Here is a 21,698-nt window from a genome sequence, read left to right on the forward strand (position 1 = left end):
GATTAGCCATTCTGTGTGCGGCGATTCTGCCATTGTGAACGGTAATCTATCCAGTTTTTCGATATGCAGCATTGTAAATTTAGCTCCCCTTTGTGCCATTTCTATATGTTTATCTGTTACATTGTATTCAGAAAACAGAGACGTACTGTTAATGAAACGCCAAGACACATGGCCAGCACGCAAAGATTGCAGCGTCCAGCTCAATAACATGATAGTACATAATCGAGATTTCCCTTGTTGTAATATGGCCAAATCTTGTTCTAGGATGTCTATCGCAGAAGATACAATGTTGCCTATGGAATATATCCTGGAGGTTAATGTTTACCACTGCTAGAGATTTCTCTAAGTTAATACGGTCTATTTCACTATGTTCAGTAGTCGAGTCCTCAGAATTTTGGGCATGTCTGATCTTTAGACCTGCAACCTTCTTCTATTTGAACTGTGGCTTTTGCTTTGGTTTCTCTTATTTTTTAGAAGTGTAATCTTGAGCGTGCTGCTTGTCTCTGGACTTTGTACACTCTTCTTGTCTCTTTGATCCTCCTTCCCTCTCTGAGTCTTTCGATGATCCCTGAAAGGAAGGGGAGGAACTTGTATCAGTATCCTGATACCTGTCAGGTTTCCTAATATTATCCCTATTCTTGAGATTATACCTCTTTTCAGAGGGCTCCTGTGGAGAAGATCTACCTTGGGATTGAGATCTGTTTCCCTTAAATGTTTGTTGTTGTTTATTTTCCCACTTCTTTTTAGAAGAATTGGTGTCTGCTTGGTAGTGTCCTTTTCAGGACTGCCCACTAGCTTTGGTTTTAAAGCGTTCCTACCAAAACTGTCTCTGCCTAATTCTGCATATGCAGCTTCAATTATTTTTGGTAGTTTGCCATGAGGGGGCATGACCACCAGATGTGGAGGAAGTCACCAGTCAGCAAATTACATCTCCAGTATAGCAGAGAAACTGTTGAGTGCATAGAGCGCGAGCAGGCCAGGGTATAGTATCATCGGGTTATCAATTGATATGCAGTTGCGTGTTGAGGCACACTCCTATACAGCTCGGGGATATCTTGCCAAAGCTGGTCCCACTGTTTTTCAGAAATACCCTCAGTACTATCTGCATGCCATTGGGTTTGGTAGGTATATGTCTTGGGCAGGAGTGAATGTTGGAGTTCTTTATAAGTGCGAGAGATCAAGCCCCTCGTTGCACTGTAGGACTCAACCATGGTCTCGAAGGGTGTGAGAGCACGCATGGCCCCGTGGGCATTGACAACGAACACTGCCCAGTGTCTCAACTGATAGTATTGTAGTTGAGCTGACTCTGGGACCCTAAAGTCGTGTTTAAATTGCTCGATGATTTTGATCTGGTCGCCTTCAAATAAATCTCGGAGTATGCTGCAGTACCCCTCCCCCTAGTCTGCAAAGGAGTGTGCCTGTCATGCTGGGGTGAACTCTAAGTTGCAAGCTAGAGGAATATTGAGCGAGGGGAAGGTAGTAAGATGTTTCTTGAGAGCAATTTTGTCCCAGATGTCGAGGACTATTTTGGTTACAATGGCTATGAAGATGCTCCAAGAACGAGCATGTTTAGAGAGCCACATTAAGTATAAAAGAGGTGTACAGGCTCCCGCGGGGTCCATGTGGAACCAGTGCTACTCTCTCTCTAACGACCCACTGCGATAAAAAGTGGAGGTGGGCTGCCCAGTAATATTCAAGGAGATTGGGGCATGCCAGGCCTCCCTGGTCCTCCAGGATCATCAGTATGGAATTAGAAAGCCTCGAAGCATGCCCCCCCAAATGAAGTTGCGGATGTCAGGTTGAAGGTTAAGGATAGCATCCTTGGGGATAGGGGTGGGGAGTGTCTGGGATAGGTAAAGTATTTTGGGCAAGAGGGACATTTTGACTGCGTTGAGTTGGCCCAGCCAGGAGACCTGTAGCGACTACCATCAATTAAAGTCTTCCAGGATTGAGCACCAATACTCTTGCCAATAGGCACTCGTCCACGATGCGAGGCTCGGGGTAAACTTAAGTTGCAGCTATTTTATAGATTTGGGAGCCCATTGGAAAGGGGTGAGGGCAATCAAATGAGGGAGGTTGACTTTAGGGATTGTCAGGTTGAGGGCCTACCATTTAATCATATTGACTTTAAAGCTAGAGACTTCTTCAAAGGCAGTTAGCACGGAAACTAGAGCAAGGAGAGAAGAGCCAGGGTAGGAAAGCGTCAGCAAGAGATCATCTGTGAAAAGGGCTACCTTGTGTACGTGCCTGCTGAAAAGAAGACATTTGATGTCTTCCGCCTAGCAAACGCAGATCGCGAGGGGTTCTACTGCCAGCGCAATGAGTAAAGGCGATAACAGGCAGCCCTGTCTAGTACCCCTTGCCAGATAGATCGGTGGGGAGGAGTGTCCATTGACACAAATAGTGGCAGTGGGTGCAGAAGAGGCTGCCAGGATTTTGGAAATCAGGCCTGGGCCCAGTCCAATCTTAACAAGGGTTGGCGTTAGAATGCTCCAGTCAGTCAACTTAATCAAAAGCATTCTCCGCTGCTGTTTGTCCTGAGGGGGAACCCTCCTATTTCTCCCTGAAACTGCCAAATACAAGTTAACACTGTTGGATTTAAGTATTTGGGGATCTTTATTTCCCTCAACCCTTCAGTTAGGTATACACAGAACCTTCTTTCCCCTCTTCAGAAACTCAAAAGTGACATTGCCAACTGGAGGAAGCAGCCCTCTTCAAAATTATGGCCCTGCCAAGATTCCTCTATGTCCTGCAAAACACTTTAGATATAGTTCCAGCGTCTTACTTCAGGGAACTTGAGGGCCTGCAAAGAGACCTATTATGGGACAGCAGACCTCGAATTGCATTGAACAAACTAATGCTAAACTGGTACGATGGAGGCATTAGTCTCCCAGATATCAGGAAATACTACTGGGCCTCCCAACTTGCGGCTTTTAACCAGGGCACGTTCGGTCATGCAGACGACCTGGGCTACACCATGGATAAGTGGCTCCTTCCCGGTGGGAACTATAATAGAGCCCTTTACTCCCGAACCAAGCGATTTTTATTATCGGGTCCCACGAAACACTCAGTTCAAATTTGGCAAGACGCCACTGGCTCTCTGGTACGGAGACACAAGTTAACATTAGCCAGCCCTCTTTGGGACTCAGAGAACCTGGCCGATCTCAGGAAAACGAAGGGCTTCGACAGGTGGGATCTTATTGGAATTTCAGTTATCAAGGATATGTGGGGGAAATGAGGGGTCAAGATCTTCAAGGAAATTCAAATTGAATACGAACTGGCAGACTCTGAGTATTTCCGTTATATGCAGGTTCGACACTCACTGCAGTCCTCGTTACCCAAAGGGACCGATCCCCCGGAGGCTTCCCCGCTGGATGGTCATCTTCCCGAGAAAACGATCTCACTAATATTTAAAAAGTTAATTAACCACATGGCAGACCCTCTTCAAACACTGAGAGACAAGTGGGTGCAGGACGGGATAGATTTGGATGACATGGACTGGCAATTGGCGGTATCTTCTCCCAGAGTGGTGACTATTCCAGCACGCTTAAGGCTGGTTCAACTAAAAATCCTACACAGAATTTACATAACGGGGCCCCGATTAGTGTGCATGGGGTGGGCTGACACGGGAGAATGTAAAAGGCAATGTGGCATTACCGGCACATACATGCACATTATCTGGGAATGTACACATATCAGCTCTTATTGGCTTCAAATATATGATATAATCAGCAAGGTGTTACGCATCACTCTCCGTCCGGAGGCAAGGAGATGCCTTCTAAATATATGGGAGCCCAAAGATTTGAACGCATCACAGACGCATTGGGCCACTTTGCTCAAATATTGCTCAACTATGGGGGGCGGCACATCCGACCACCCTGGAGGCCTGGGAAAGGAACCTCGATTGGTGTATGTTCAGAGAAAAAACGGTATATCTGGCAAGGGGGTGCCCCAAGAAGTGGTCTCACGTCTGGGGCTTGTGGAGTAGCTATAGAGGAGAGATCTGTACACCACCTCGTAGCATTGAACAAGAAGACCCTATCTCCCCGTAATGTTCCTCTCCATTGTAATGTATATATATCCTTCCACCCATATGTATTGTGATGTATTATTTGCCCGATCCTCTTTAATGTACAATTTGCTGAAGTTTGTTAATAAAAAGAGTTATAAAAAAAGTTTTAAAAAGCATTCTCCACATCAAGCGAGAGAAGGCAAGCTGGGATGTTGTTCCAATGGGCTTTTTCTACCAAATGTGTCAATGCTGCAGATATTATATGCCCCCTATAGGTGCCAGATAAACCCCATCTGGCCCGGGTCAATGAGCCCAGGTAGATAGGGCTCCAGTCGATTGGCAAGTATCTTGGCATCGATCTTGGCATCCATGTTCAAAAGAGTGATTGGACGGTAAGAAGCACACAGAGTTGGATCCTTACCAGGTTGGGGTGTGAGTACAACCTCTGCCCCTGCCGTAGTGGGTGTTAGGTCCGTATCTGCCGTGAAAGAGTTGAAGAGAGCCAACAAGTTGGAGTTGAGGGAGGAATTTACGGTGAAACGATACTGGGAGGCCGTATGAACCTGGGTTTTTGCCCACCGGGAGGTCCCTAAGAGCATACTGAAGTTCAGTCATTGTGATGGGAACATCCAGGAATATCGAGTGAAGAGGATCTAGGGGCTCCCAAGGCAATTGTTAAGGTATGTATCTATACTCTGATGGGGCGTGTTGTTCCCCTGTATAGAGTGCTTGACAGAAGCTATGGAATGCCTGTTGTTTCACCGTTTTCTTAATAGCCCATGTCCTGCCCCAACCTAATTTTAGAAAGGAGTGTTCATGAAATTTGTTGGCGCAGTCTGTAAACAAGGAGAGAACCCACCTTGTCACCCCCCTCCCACCCCTCTTAGAACTTCTACCTTAGGGCCAGCAATGATTGTTCCGCTTTGTTCGTTCGGAGAGCACAAAATTGACCTCTAAGTGTAGCTCGTTGCCGTTTGGAGCATCTAGATGGGGTGGAGTTGTTAAGGTGCTCCAGGGCCTTAATGTCTGCCATGAAACCAGATTTGAGCAGTGGGACTTCCCATGTACAGGCAATGGCGATAGTGGAGTGAGTACCCTGTATTGTGGCCTTGAAGCCATCCCACAGGGTATGACCCGAAATTTCAGGGAAGCTGTTGGGTTCAAAATACGCAACAAGTTCTTTTTGGATGTCAGCTACATGGGCAGGTACACTACGTAAATGAGGTGGAAGCCGCCAGCTGGAACATCTGGGTACAGAAGAGCCTGGGTTGGCTAGAACAATTTCTAGGTGTGCATGGTCGGAGAAGATGATATCTGCAGCAGTTGTCTCCCAGCCTACTCTGAATTTCAAGTGGGTGGAGCATGTCACTGGCCTCTGCTATAGGTGGTACTCACTGGAGAAGTGAACAGGGGGCAACATCTTTGATTGGTCTGCTGCTACAAGAAAGTACAGTTACCACATGTGTTTCTACCGCACAAACCATACTGGCTTGCCACCCAAATGTTGCTTCACTACCATCTCGTGACAGCTGGCATCAGCTGTACCATTGGAATGAAAACTGCTGACTTCATAACTCTATAACTGGGGAAAAAGTAATAATAGAGACATGTACAACAAAAATGATATCGCCATCGCTCCATCCCTACAACGATAAATGTCCAAACCCGATATATCCACAGAGCTCTTACTTTCAGAAGTGGTGCAAAAAATATCTAGACCCTGAATGAAGACTCAACATGGCATTAGTGTTGCTTGACTCCCTAATGAAAGAATTGAAATACATTAAGGCCTTATTGACCTCAGTGGAAAAACCTGAGATGGCAACCATTAAGGAACTAAAATCCATACATTCAGAAATGTCCATGTTTCTCATGCAGCCAGATCATTCTTCTGACCTTGGTGCAAAAATGACTTGAAACACTGGACAGGGGAACAGAAATCTGTAACCTCAAAAAGAAAGTCACAGGCTTGGAGGAACTCAGTAGACGCAACAATAGTCGCATGTACAAATTGCAAAAATCTGAAGAAAGTAATGGTATGTTCAAGTTTCTGATAAATTACCTTCCCAAACTGCTGAAGGTCCGTTTGTGACCACCAGTACAGTTCCAAATAGCTCATAGAAGCATGCAAACAAAGTGCAATAGCATTGTGGCAGCTAGACCTACACTTATCAACTCACTGTGATAACAACATGTGCTCTTGATCTTTTGGAATACCAAATGACATGTTTCTTTTGTTACAAAGATGCTGAGAAAATAATTCTCAGTATTACAACCACTTTAAAAAAAAAAAGGCAAACGTTAAGGCCTACTAACCCAACCGACGATGATCCTTATAATCAACAGCAGAACAAGGGAATTTCATAACCAACAAGACATAGGATCTTTCCTAGAGAATATGACCCAAATGGACATGGAAGTCACTGCCACCCACTGGAAAATGCCACTCAACATGAAATCACAACATTAACTGAAGTAGGCCATAGTAAAAGTAAAACATTGTTGTTGCACTACATAACTTTCAAAACATCAAAGGGGAGGGAAAGAGAAGCTGTGATCCATTCGGCTTCCAATGGTTAGAGCGAAACATCAAAATTGGGGGGGAAATGGACCACTTGTCCTGTGTAACCAGGGTCTTTAATTGCGTGGAGACCGTCTTAAAAAACCCTCATATACGTACACAGGTGGAAGGGCGGTACATCTTGGTTCTCCACCAAGGTGTACTGTAACAGCATGATCATTGGGTCTTTTCTTAGTCAATATGCTGTCCTCCGCCAAGAGGGAGACCAACTGGTTTGTCAGTAGTGGTCAGAAATGAAAAGAGGGTGTACTTTGGACTCTAGTAAGGTGAATTAAAATTACTAGTGTCACAACTCACATGGATTTTATTGAAAAGGAGTGACCTGGGAAATTAAAAACACAGTTGTGCGCTTGTAGACCAAGTTACTGGTCTCACGCACTGGTATTGGTCAACATGTTTCAGCCTCTTGGATCCTCTAGAGGCTTTCGTCAGGACCGGGGTTTCGTAGGGTGCTTTGTGACTCTTATTAGTTATGTGGGTGTTTACCACCTTGATAAATTGGAGGCGAAATCCGAGGTATCTGTACCTCTCTGGTTCTTAGTCTGAACTGCTTCGGAGTACCGGAGAGCTCTATCAAACCCATTTGCGGTTTGTACAAGAACATTACTTGTTCTAGCTCTGTGAACGGTAACCCGGGTCTACAAGCGCACATCTGCGTTTTTAATTTGCTGTGTAAGGCAGCGAGTATTCTTCAGGCCACCAAGCGTTGTAGTTACTAACAACCGGTTGGCCTAAGAAAACAATCTCAGACTTATCCGAGTTGCATTTGAGCTGGTTTGCCTTCAGCCACTGGAAAACCTTTGATCAGCAAGTCCTAATACTTGTCCTGTCAAATCTGCTCCTTTTCCACAGGTGAAAATCAACTGTGTATTGTCTGCATAAGATACGATCTTAGCACCATTTGCTTCTGCTATATATGCCGGGAGGAGGTGGGCAGGTACAGATTAAAAAGTGTAGGGCTGAGAATAGATCCCTGGGGAACTCCGACCCTTATTCCTGGCATAGGGCTTAAAAAAGGGGGAGCCATATCTCCTGGATTCAAGTCAATACTGTCCCACCAATTCCCAGGTTCCCCTGTCTGTCGATGAGTCTTTCGTGTGGGACAGTATTGAAAGCTGCCGACAAATCCAGTAATATCAGCACAGCCCTTCCACCCTGATCCAGCGTATCTCTAATATATTTGGTTACCTCCAATAGGGTGGTCTCAGTGCTAAAATTAGCTCGGAAGCCGGATTGGGAAGGGTGCATTAGATTGTGTCTTTCTGCATGGTCAGATATAACTTTATTGACATTTTTTTCTAGGACTTCAGAAAGAGCTGGAAGAAGGGATATCAGCTTTTAATTGGCTGGATAGTTCTGACTGCCCAGAGGTTTTTTCAAAAGAGGAAGAATTTTGGCCTGTTTCCATCTGAGAGGCATCTTACCAGCAGAGAGAGAGGAGTTCAATACCATGTTTACTGTGTTGTTGATTGTGGGGGCAAGGGAGGCGAGAAGTTTAGCCGGGCAGGCATCACTTGGAGAGCCGGTCCATAGGCCTTCAAGATAGTGGAGTGAGTCGGCTAATTGAATTTGCAGGAAATCTGTTAGTGTAGAACGTGAAGAAAGGTCAGCTCTATATATCAGAGATAGATCTGACACTAGATGTTCTCCCCTAATTTCATCAAAGATTTGTTGAATTTGGGAAATCTTATTGTGAAAGGACGAGCCAACCTGCTGCATCCATTCGGCTGAGAGTGGGGATTCCTTCTTTATTGCCTCAGGGGCCGTGAAGGATTTACCTATATCAAAAATTACTTTTCCCTTATTTTGGGGCAGAGCGATCTTTGTCTGTAGATAGTTCATCTTAGCCTCATTTACTAGACGGAAATGGGATTTCTGGGCGGTCGAGTTGATTTTCCTAGCATCCAATGAATAGTGTTTGTGCCACTTCCTTTCTAGAACCCTGCAAATCCTTTTACTTGCTCTTAGAGCTTCGTCAAACCAGGGAGCAGACGGAAGGGACCTCCTAGAGGTCCGTGATGCCATGGGGGTGGCCTTTTCCAGCTTGGACTTGAGCCAGTTTTCTAGTGCGGTGACGTCACATTCAGGGTCGCCGACCAGCCTGGGAGCTGATGAATCGAGAGCTTCCCTCAACGAAGGTAGAGATATTTTATGTAACAGTCTATATTTGTATACCGTCCTTATCGGCACAAGTTGGGGGCAGAGGCTCGATTGGGTATTCTTGGAGTGATAACAAAATGGTCCGACCAAGTGATGGAAAGCGGAAGGTTAGTTTTTAGATCTGTGCTACAGAATATCTGATCGAGAGTCTGTCCTAAGTTATGGGTAGGAGCCGAAATGGATGGTAACAGATTACATGCCGCCGTAATTTGAAACAGGGAGATAATTTTAGGATCAGTATGCTTCTCCATATGTAAATTAAAATCACCCAAGAAGAGGAACTGGTCATATTTAATTGCAATGGGAGGAGTAAGTTCATTCAGTGAAGGCAAAAATTGCCCAAGGCACCAGGTTGCCTATAAATTAGTATCCCTGTCAGGCTCTGCTGTGAAGATAGAGCACAGTGAAAACCTACGTTTTTCAGCACCCTCCATTGACTCTAATGAGAGAGGGACACTGTCCAATTCACTTTTAAAAATGATGGCCATGATGAGTGTTCAATAAAATAGCTCTAAACTGGTTGGCATGTTTAGGCATCTTGGTCGAAGGAAGAGGACACAGGCACTCAGCTGGGGACCCTAAAGGTGTCCTAGACACCGAGGGCATAATACATTACACGATGTCCCCATACTGGCGGTTAAAGTAGAACAGGTTTGGCATGAGTTCAGTGTCAGCAATTCATCACAGTTGTAAAGGAGCCTTAACATTCTTGTTAAGCTAAGTGGGGCAGCATGGCCGGCGCCGGCTGCCTCAGGGACGCTGATGGGCGCAGACGGGCTTACCCTAGACATGCTGCGTGCTCAGTCTTCCATGATTGAAATAGGTGTCGGAATGCGGAGCTAGACTGCGCACCTGCGCCCCACCGGAAGTTAGTGAGAGGGCAGAAGAAGGAAAAATTATTATCCTATCGCAGCCTTCCGCACAAACGGCAAAGCAGCCGGGGCGAACCGAGGCTGGAGGCCAAGTAACAGAGAAGAAATCAGCAGGTAAAACTAATTTAAGTATAAAAACTCAAAAAAGTTAAAAGTTAATAATAGAAGTAAAATTTAACAGACAGTGCAGTCAGTATGCTAATTAAAAACCCCGTATGTAGTGGAGTCTTAACTAGGGAAAAAGGCTGCCAAACAGTGACAGTACCTCAACCTCTATCTACTGCGCGCTCGCTCTTCCATGATTGAAATAGGCGTCGGAATGCGGAGACTAGACTGCACACCCGCGCCCCACCGGAAGTGAGTTAGAGGGCCGAAGTAGGCTAAATTATTCCGCATAAACGGCAAAGCAGCCGGGGCGGTACGAGGCTGGAGGGCAAGTAAGAGAGAAGAAATCATTAGGTAAAATTAATGCAAGTATAAAATCCCTCAAAAGTTAAAAGTTAATATTAGAAGTAAAATTTAACACACAATGCAGTCAATATGCTAATTAAAAACCCTTTACGAGGGAAAAAGGCAGCCAAACAGCAACGGTACCTCGACCGCTATGTAACCAAGGGGCAACTCTTTCGGCACACTTCTATGGTGCCATCATGGTGGAACCCTTACTTTGTAGACTGAAGGGTTATAAGTCTGAACAGTCAATGTAATCATGCTTATTGCACCTATATTTGCAAGGAACTTTATTAACTCTTTTGAAAAAGGAAAATGCATTGTTTATCCTCCAAAGTTAGCAGTTAAAAGGAAATCCCAATTAGTGGGTAATAACTTCCTTTAAACTGGGAGATGAATTTACTGCACAACTTTTACTTGGAGCTTTGGCCATTGCAGGGGGATGTCATGCTCATATTTCAGGAAATTAGCCATTATACCACTAAGATGTCTTACACATGAGTGACATTCCCTATGGTAGTTGGAGCAACTTAGGGCCTGATTTAGGAGTTGGTCATTGACTCATCCAGGGTGGAGGTCATTACCTCCACCATCCTGGTAGACTGCCTTCCACTCTATTTAGAGCACATCCCTGGCCCAGCCATCGCAGCAGTATCTCTGAAGGCATTGCACGTTTGACGCGTTATGTTATGTTATTAAAATTTATACAGCGCACAAATACCAAACGGTGTCTTGGCGCTAACAGTCCAGGAAGCAGGCAGGTGAACTATTCATTAAATAGCCAAGTCTTTAGGGCCTTACAGAAGGATGTAAGATATGGAAGATTTCTGATGGAGAAGAGGAGGGCGTTGCAGAGTTTTGTAACTCCCAAAGTAAAGCTTCTACCGCCCCAGTTAGCCTTACAGAATCTTTGAGAGAGCATCAATTTTGCCCCTTCGGACCTAAGACATCTGTTTGGGACGTACCAATTTAATGACCGCCTCAAAAATTGAGGGCCAATGTCGTGGAGTGCCTTATATGTGACACATAAGGCCTTAAACTTGATGCGACCATTGACTGGAAGCCTATGCAGTCTCCTGAGATGTTTACCAATTGATTGAAACTTAGGGATCTCCAGCAGAAGCCTAGCCGCTGCATTCTGGATCAACTGCAATCTATGAGTCTGCTTCACGGACATTCCGAGATAGAGCCCATTGCAGTAATCCAATTTAGCCATGACTATGGAGGTAATCACTGTTTTTCTGCTGTCTATTGGAATTAGAGGTAGACTTTTCTTGATCCGCTTGAGTAAAAAGAAACTAGCTGATGATACTGCCTTGACTTGTGCTTCAGTATTTAGTATCTGGTCTATGAGCACGCCTACATTTTTTGCTTTGGTGACCGGGGTGGGTACAGCTCCCAATTCATCTGGCCACCAGATCTGTGACCATTTAGGGGAAAAATTCCCAAACAGAATCACCTTTGTTTTTCCTGAATTAAGCTTGAGGCAATGCGAACTCATCCATGCATTGACTACCAGCATACAATCTCTAAATCTATTTACTGGTGAGATGATGCCTCTGCAGATAGACAGAAGGATTTGCATGTCATCCACGTAGGATGTGAACGCCATCCCGAAGGACCGGGGACAAAAAGCGACCAGGAAATGGTAAAGTGCAATGTGCGATGTACTGCGAAGCTTAAAAGCCAGTTAGCATGCTGTTAAAGTGTACAAACAAGCAAATCACTTTAAAAAACAGGTAAAGTACAAAGTGTGATGTGCTGTGAAGATTCAAGGCCAATTAAAATGCCATAAGAACAGAAAAGAAACAGGTTAATTTTAAGAGGAAAAAGCACTCCGTCTAAAATAAACTGCTAATAAATAGATCACGGAGCGCTGCTTACTTTATGCTGCGCGTCCGGCAACACATGCGGTTTAAGTATCCCCGAAGCCTAGCAACTGCTGGAAGTTGGTGCAGCAAAGGGGAGGAGGTCCGTCCCTCCGCACAATCGGCAGGAACTGCCGTGGCAGACCGGGGACTAAAAGCGACCCGGAAATGTTGAGGCAGTGCGAACTCATCCATGAATTGACTGCCAGCATACAATCTCTAAATCTATTTACTTGTGAGATGACGCCTGTGCAGATAGACAGAATGATTTGCGTGTCATCGTGTAGGATGTTAACGCCATCCCGAAGGACCGGGGACTAAAAGCGACCAGGAAAGGGTAAAGTGCAATGTGCGATGTGCTGCGAAGCTTAAAAGTCAGTTAGCATGCTGTTAAAGCGTACAAACAAGCAAGATACTTTAAAAACAGGTAAAGTGAAAAGTGCGATGTGCTGTGAAGATTCAAGGCCAATTAAAATGCCACATAAAACAAACAGGTTAATTTTAAGAGGAAAAAGCCCTTATAATAACTAAATAAATAAATAAATAGATCACGGCGCGCTGCTTACTTTATGCGTGGCCACTGTTTTTCAGGAAACTGCACACCTAACTTTTCTGTTTTTCAAACCTAAACTCCAAAACAGTGAGTTTGTTATTAAAACACAAACAACTAAAGACCCCCACGCCGTGGGAGTTTTAACCCACAGTTTAGGGGACATTTTTCTTTTTTTCTGTCTGGTACAGGAGGCTTGTCCTGGCAACGATGGACAGAAAACTAATGACCCCCGCACTCTTGTAGTTTTGTCCCATAAGATAGGGATCTTTTTTTCTGTCTAGTACCACCAGGATTGTCCTGCAGGTGACAGACAGAAAATAAGATTAGACAATATGCTCTAAATAGAGTGGGCAGTCTGATGTTTTTACTCTAACAGGCCCTTATTCATCAGCCTATTGCAAGAAGCTTTCCGACAGCGGAGCCAGCGGGAACACCGCCATTCAAAAGATGACTGGGGACTCAAAATAGAATGGACAGGCCAAGGGTTTGACGGCTAGGGTACTCTGTCATGTTTGTAATGGAGTGTCCTGTTGCTAAATCCTAAATCTGCCCCTTAGATTTTTTCCAAGGTACTCACAAGCTGATAGACTTCATCGTCAACCCATATAGGTGTCTAGAAAAACTAATAACGCAACATTAACATAATGTCAGGACACAGAGCCCCCCACATCGGTTGTCCAAGGACAAGGTCTCACTTGTACCCACCTCTCACTGACTCACAAAATCAAGGGCCGTATGAGAGACAAAGCAATGGTGTTTTAACTAACACTTTGCAATGTCCACAGGAGGGAAAAGTAACTTCAGTTATGGTTCTTGTGAGAGGGAAGGAAAATGTTGGTTGCTTTACCCTTTCAAAGTGGGCAAGCCAATTCTGCACCATAGGTTATTGTAGAAGCACTGTGCAAGTGGTTGGCCAGTGGTTTTCTTGGCAAAATGTCAGCAGAAGCAGGAAGATTTGGAAGAGCTCCAAGAGTAACAGTAGTAGACTCCTGTGTTCCCTACTTTGATCTTCAGGGTGGTTTTTGCCCTAAAGAAGCCGACATGCTTTACTGAGTGAAGAACGAGTGAGAGTAAACTGAGTGAATCTTGACACAAGTGCAGAGGGGTGCCCCTCCAATTATATGTAGGATATTGTTTGGCCAAATAAAAACACAGGAATGTGACAAATTCAAGAGCATGATGGACATCTGTAAGGGTGTGTAGAGACTAGGGTAAGACCTAACAAGAAAGTAACCAGCTTCCACAAAGGAAAGATTTGCATGGTTTGAGACATGCTCCTCACCTATATGAACAATACAATGTATAAGTTACATATGCTATATTAGCGGAGTAATAAGTATTGACAGGTGGCAAAGACACCATGTTCTGCAACTCAGTGGTACAGGTCACCTTATGTCAACACCTCAGAGAACTACTCCGTAAGCCATTAATCGAGAAACCATATAGGCTGTGTTGGGGATATGTGAAACTCAGAAGAATTAGATTCCTTCGTGGATTGTATATACAATACATCTTTTAGATGCAGAATATCTACATATCAGCTCTCAATAGAAGCATTTTAATCAAGACTATGATCATCCTATAGGGATGGAATCCCCCCCAATATTCTGCAGAGACATATTTACTATTAATTACTCTACTAAACATGTCAACCCATCTAGTGAGTACTTACAATTGTCTTTAAACCAATTAAAGATTACCACATATCTTGGCATGCAGTTAGTGACCCAGTTACCGAAGTAATAGGGATAGTAGCTGTAGCAGGAAGGGTATGCAAATGGGCACAATAACATTCCCATGTTTATACTGCCTTTTAAAGGGATACCTAAACCATGTAAACCTCACCTTATACCTCATGCTGAAATACAAACACCCCTAGAGAGAAGGGGTAGGATCAGAAACAAGTGCAGAACTCTCACAATGATATCAGGGAAGAATATGAACATATTTCCCACTAGGAGATTTAAAATAATTGAAGTTACTAATGAAGGGATAGTAAAAAAGATTGGATGGCCTGAAAGTATAGCAATTCAGACTAGTGCTGATCCCAGTAGCCACAAGACAAGGGGTATACCAGATACCCCGATATGTATTCTGAAGACTGAAGGAGTGATTGAGTTGCCCTATCTCTGCAGAAGTGGCCATTCTTCACTTGTGAGAACTTCAGACAAGAGACCATTCTGATAGTGAAACCAGGGGCCCTATTGCACATAGGGTGCACTTTTCCTGTTGCACACCTTTAAATAAGTGTGCCGTGCACAAACAGGGAATGTGGGCCATATACCAGTGAAAATGCTGCTCTCAGGGCAGTTGCGAACTCGTACTGCCCTCGGGGCAGCGCATTCAAGTGAAATGCAGAGAGGCTGCTTCAAAGCCGCTCCATGTTTCACTGTGGAGGTGGCAACCCGCCTGTACTTTATAAAGGGATAAGAGATCCATTTGAAGATGGGTGCAGTGAATCACTACACCCACTTGCAAGGGGATGTCTGGGGTTTCTATAGGACTCCCAGACCCCCCTCCAGAGGGCTGCTATCAGGGGGCGCACTGACAGTGCGCCACCTTTTTGGAGCTCATTCAGTGCACCTCCTGACAGCTTCTTTACCTTTTTGCCCACATCCATAATACTGCACAGGTGCAGAGGTAAAGAGATTTCCTCATTTGAATGAGGCCACGCCCCCATGCAAATGAGGGAATGCCTCTTTAGATAGCGCTTGCACTATATCTATGCTAGCGCTATCTGTATTACAGAAGGGGCCGCTCAAGCACATTGTGTAATACAGCCCACTGGACTACACAGGTAAAAGGAAAGCAAAGAGTTCAGTTCAAAAAGGTCTAGCTGCAGATATGTACCAGATCATGCACAAAAGATGAAACACTTGTAAGAACCCATTTTATCCCCATTTTCAGACACACATTGGAAGGGAGAATACAATAAGCTTCTGAGTGAATTGCAGGCTGGCATTCTGCAAGCTAAATGCTTACAAATCAATTATACATTTATGTTAGTTATACAGGGGTGCCTTCCACATCAGGTCACATGCAGTTTTTTTAATAAAGAAAAGACCACATCTACTGCATAGAAATCGTGCTCAAGCACTTAAGCTGCAAGGAATAATTGATCCTAATAGAGAAAATACAATTGTTCAGACATCTACGTGGGCAGCTGCCACAAAAGTTACCATTTCAACTTCCAAAACCACACACCTTTATTGAGTGTAATGGCCTGCAAAGAAGAGTGCACCTGATATATAGTCAATATGATGCAGTACTTAGGGATCGAGAGTTTCTACAGTATCAGTACCCAAAGATCCTCATAAGTTACCTTTACAAGTCTGCTACATTGTTTTTATACAGACTGGTCAACCCACAATGGTATATGGGCAAAGCAGAAACATTCTTCTGCTTGCATAGACGTGTGGCAAAGTTTGATGTTTTTAAAGTAAAACCTCTCCACACGTACAAAAACTCCAGTAAAGTACTGAAGAAGGGAGAGCATGTTTACAAAAAAATATATACTGATGTACATGCTCAAACTAATGGTCTGTGGATTCTAAAGAACATATGAATAAGAATTTTTAATTAATTGCTGACTTGAAGACTGAAGCTTTGGGATGCCTGGAGAGTAAATTGATGCCAGAGAAAAGTAGGTATGTTGAAAAAAAACTGGATGATTCCACTGCTAAATTTGCCAGATACAAGCATTACAGTACAGAAAAGCCAAGATTCAAAAGGAAGCCTAATACAAGTAAAACAGTAGGTGTGTTTAATCAAAAATAAATTACACTGTGTGTGTCAAGCAGGCTAGATTCACTACAAGGTCAGAATCCATTGTAGAGAATTTGAACGGTGAATGGTGAGTCCAGGGACTGCGAGAAATATTGCCTGGGTTTTGGCCCAGAGGGAGCGTGTGTATGACAGCCAAGTTGACCGACTCACCATTCACCGGTTGTTTATTTACTTAATATGGCACTCACTTAAGTAAGTCACACAGTAGCCATCACCAGGAGGTCATCATTTCCCTATTTATCTTTAATATTCCTTTGTTTCCTACCTTTCTTCCCCTTTTCCACTTTCTCCACAGGCAGCGAATTACTTCAGGCTTGCTTTTTTTCCGTCCTGATGATGATCCTAGCATCTAGTCATGGATTGAAACGTCGTCGACTTGTCTAAACAGTGTTGCATGTTAAACCAATGTGTTAAAAGAAGTGCAATAACTGTTTATTTAAAAGCATGCCCATGTCATCTGTATTGGCCATAAGCTACTTTTTGTTTTGCCTGAAATGTGTTTGTACAACTAATTGTTTTGTGTTTTTGAGGGATACAGGACTGTGTCCCACTCTATCACTGTGCGTTTGATCGTTACAAATTATTTTGATTCATTAAATCAGGTGTCCGGCTGGACATCGCTAATATAGTACTGATTCTAGTCTATATTTATTGTCACTGAATTGTTTGTTTGAAGGACCGTTTGTTCTCCATAACTAATTGATACCCAGGGTCCTTCCTACCTTGCGGGTTCCCTTGTTTGAATTAAATATGGATAGTTTATGGCATTCTCTTCAAAATGGGAATTTGTACTGGTTATTTATATAGATAGCACTTTCCATAGCCCGCATGAGGCCTAAAGCGCTTTCTTAGATAGTCCAGTTTATTATATATAGGAACTAATTTGCTTAGCAAGGACATCAAGTGCTCTGTTTTGCATCACTGTGGCTAGGCACCCTTAATAGTGCATGGTTGAAAGAGGGTTGTTTGTGGTTTGATGGATTGGGAACAGATTGCTTAAGTTTGTGAAGTTTGATGACGTGGTGGGTGCACAGTGCACTTATTGTTGCTGCGCATGAGCATGAGTGTTGCAGGTATGTGAATGAGTGGGGGTGATATTAGACTCTAATAGCACCTAGCAGATTTTTCTTCATCAATTTCTAGGCCTGTCTGTCTATTTGCATGTGTCTATCCTTTCTACAGCCTGATTCTATGTGTTTAGTCATGGTCTGATTTTAATATTTTCGATTTAATATGGCAAGGCTCTAAGAGCACAATTATATTTATGAATGTGTTACCCTTGGCATTACTTGTCTTATAGATTGCGAGCCATAGATAAAGAACCTCTGTACACATGAGAGGTGATGTGAGGGTGTGGTGCTGAAGCTGGGTTGAAAACAAATAGGTATGACTTGCATCATTCAACAATGAGGCAATACATCTGCTTTATGCTCATATCGCTTTAGAACATGGGGAGGTGCAGTGTTGTGATGTAAAAATTAAAATTAATCACCAAGAACCAATATAATGCGATACACCCTATACAAGGAGAATACAATTATTTGTACTATATTTCAGCAGACGACATTCAAAGGGCTCCAGCTTCATGACTGAATATTAGTTTGTCTTGAATCTGAAACAGGGCAAACTTCTTTGAATAATAATTTGGCTATCATTAAACTGGGAAACAGTAAAATCATATTTGCAGCATTTTGAATTCAGAACTACAGTATTGGGTAGTTTAAACAAGTACTGGCGAAGCCAACATGTTTGGAGTAAGACTTAACCACTCACAAACATGGTGCATGAATTATCGTTCAGTTGTGATGTTTGTCTAGAACTGTGTTGTGCAAAAGACAACAAATACAAATTGTGATGTGAAGCAATTGCTTGACAGTATAGAAGACTGCAGGAAACAGCAGGAAACAAGCCCAGACACACACATTTTATTCGGCGTACATGACCAGAGTAGAAACCACTTTATTAATCTTTAAAGAAACCCATGCACAATCTACATCATCTGCGGCAAGCAATTATTAATAAGTAGCCAACATTTTCAAAACAATATTTAATGCCTGACCTAGAAAACGGAATCAGTCAGGATTTTCCAATCACAGAGGTATGGATGGCAAAGGGAGGCAGTTCTCAGAAAGGAAAAAAGCAGGAGGTTCAAAGATCACCTTTCGAATTTACTCATTTAAGGCTGGAACCACGCAGCAGATTGTTCAAATCTTGTTTATTTACTACATAACACAACCACAGAACAAGCCCAGCAACATTCTTGTCAAACAATGATGAGCATAAGAAGTCCTATGCAATGGAATCCGCCATTTATCAGAGCATTTTACAAGATCTAGAAGCCATTTTTGCATAATGAGTAATAGTGGATTAAGGGTGCCGTTTAAGTGTTTAAAAAAGGAGCAGGTTTAGAAACAGCTATGGAGGAGCTATGTTTTGCAAATTCGAAGAAAATGTATATGCTTTGGTATTAACAGTGCTTAATTTGTGCCGGTGTTTTCCAGTGAGTACCTATTTCATAACACTGGCACTTTGATAATGTATCACACGGTGGCGCTATCTGGTTACCTTTTTAATGAGAACATCAACATAGTGCTTAGCAATTTAATGCATAACGAAATAATACAATCATATCCGAGCCATTGTTACAGCTTTGGGAGACCTGGAATAGTCCAAACTGTCACATCTGTAGGAGTGTGATGGTTAGTGGATTGTACCAGTGCTGGCATTTGGAAGCACTGGCAGAGGCAGTGGGTGGTGCAAGTTGCAGCAGCCTCCTGAGAAATACCTAGGGACATATTTATCATTGAGTTGCATTTCCCATGCACCATGCAAGGGGGCACATGGATGGCGCAACAATTAAGTCAGATTTATCATGTTACGCAAGGCCCTGCATGGCTTAATAAACTTAGAGTAACGCAACAATGCGCAAAGTAGGGGTGGGCGGAATTTGCGTAGTCGCGCTGCGCAAAGCTCCGCGAAACGGTAAAAAATCTCCACGAGCATGCAGAGTGCCGCGAACACGCGGAATTGCTTGTTCCGCCTGTTCACGATGCTTTTTTCCTGTTCGCGAATGCTGTTTGTGTGCTTGGGGGGAAATAACTCGCGAACACGCATTTTGAAAGCGCGAACAAGCAAAAATGTCCACGAAGTCGTGAATAGTGGAATTTTTGCCAATTGCGCGTTCTCTGCGGAACGCGAAATTACCCAAATTCCGCAGATTCCACGAGCGGAACATAATTTACTATCCAGGCCTAGCGCAAACCACTGCGTTGTGCTAATCTGCCCCAGGGAGGCGTTCCACTGATGGAGCCTCGGTGTTTCCACGCATTCCCCCATGAATTTTGTCGCATTCCCAGATTTACCATCACTGGTAGACCTAGGAATGTGTCAAAATGTTATGCCTTCCCAGGTGAGGTGTAATGAGAAGACATATCTTTATTCCTCTTTCTATTTGAGCTGCGTTCTGCAGCTCAGATAGAAAGAGGAAAATGTCTCGGAGGATGGTTTTATGCATCCCTTCCAGCACAAAAAACAATCCTTCCTGCAATGTAGGCACCTTTGCACCTGGGGCAAGGGTAAATGCGTTGGCACTAGGTAGCACATTGTAGACCAGTACAAGGAAAAGACTGGAATGTGCCGTATCATGTTAAATACGGCACATTCCTGACATTTCCCTTTCACGCAGTGCAGGAAGGTGGCTTGCTGCACTGCATGAAATAATGATAAATCTGACATGTGGGTATTCTGTCAGTAGGTTTTGACTACAATTATGGTTGCAAACCATTGATATGGGGGTGAGAAAGTGTACTTTCTCTTATTCAGACCAGAACTAAGAGTACTTTGTGAGCTGGAAAGACATTTCCCTTTGTACAATAAGACTCTGCATTTTTCAAATTACAGAGCCTATGAAAATGATGATCCTAGTGCCTTATGGTCAGGAAATGTAAGTGTCTTTTTCGGTACACTACTTGTAATTCTAATTGATAATTTATGCCTACCAATGAATGTGCAGGTTTCATGGATATGGTTTCTACCAGTGTGTAACCTATTGTGCTCTCTTTCCCTGTTGCCGCTGTTTCACTGATCACTGTCACCAAACTGCTAAAATTCATGTAAGTAAATGACCAATTCATAATACCACATGTCTGTGTCCCCCAAAAAATTATAATGTGTATGAGGCATTAAACGATACACTGAGCTGAACCAGGTACTTTATGGTCACCTGGTCATTTGCAGTTAGACAGTCCATTCCCTGTGGACATCCTCTTGCAGTGTATCATGTACTGAAATGTGAACTGCTGTTTTGGATAGCCAAGACTGCTAGTTGATTGTTAATATGAGTGCTGCATGTTTGCTTCGTACAATGTACAGAATAAACTAATAAAGTTATTCAAAAATAGGAAGGCAAATGTGCCCATCCATTATCCATCATCTATTAATTCACTTTGGTCTAGTAATCATGTAATGATTCTCATGCATTTTACATTGCTGTGTATTTCAAGTTAACATTCTTATTTTGCACCCAGTCAACACACATTTACTTCATTCCTGCAGGTTAACCTAGGAGTACTCTCTAGGCTGGAGTTGATTTTGATATATTTGCTTAACAGAAATAGGCCAAAAAAGGCAGGGAATAAAGAGCTCAGTCATAGATGTGCTGTGAATGTACATAATTATTCACTTTTGTATGTTGGTGATTCATATGGCTAGAAAAGCGTGCATTAGCTCTAAGTGTTTATAAACAGCTGTCGCAAAACGTGCCATATTTCTTACATTTTTGTCTTGTCCATCATCTCATTTAGGTTAAAAAACATAATGAGGAACACCAGTCTGAGGGCCCCAGGCTGGTGAATCCGCATTTTGTATAATTACTATATTAACAAAATCGAATCTCAATAATATTCCAAATGGATGTATATATTTAAAACGCATACTAGCCCTGGACCAAAAATTGTTTTTCTTACAAAACGAAAACGCAAGGATCCCTCACTGTTCCCAGGTGTTAAGAAGCAACAGAGAAATAAATAAAATAGGGGGAATTATCAAAAGAACAACTAAATATTTTAGAATGAAATGGCTGCTTAGTCTGTTTTTAAGTTGTAACGCGACCAGAGCAGCCAGGAGGGAGATTTGGAGGGACAGTGTGGACCCCATACATGCTCTGAAACGTTGAACAAACAAGTAAGAAGGGACATAGAAAACGAGCCATAAGCTCAGTGAGAGGAAACAGGACGGGGTGGGAGAGCATAGGAGAGAGAGTTAACAAAATAACCTACAGTCGTCGAGAGATTGAGTACATGAAAGATATATTGAGTTGCAAAGAAAAACTGTAACACTTTCCATGTATTAGAATAGAAAAGGGGATGCAGTGTTGTAAACTTAAAACAGGGGTGGTTTAGGAGAGGAACCACCCCAA

Source organism: Triturus cristatus, chromosome 4_1 (assembly GCF_964204655.1).
Source record: "Triturus cristatus chromosome 4_1, aTriCri1.1, whole genome shotgun sequence".
NCBI lineage: Eukaryota > Metazoa > Chordata > Amphibia > Caudata > Salamandridae > Triturus > Triturus cristatus.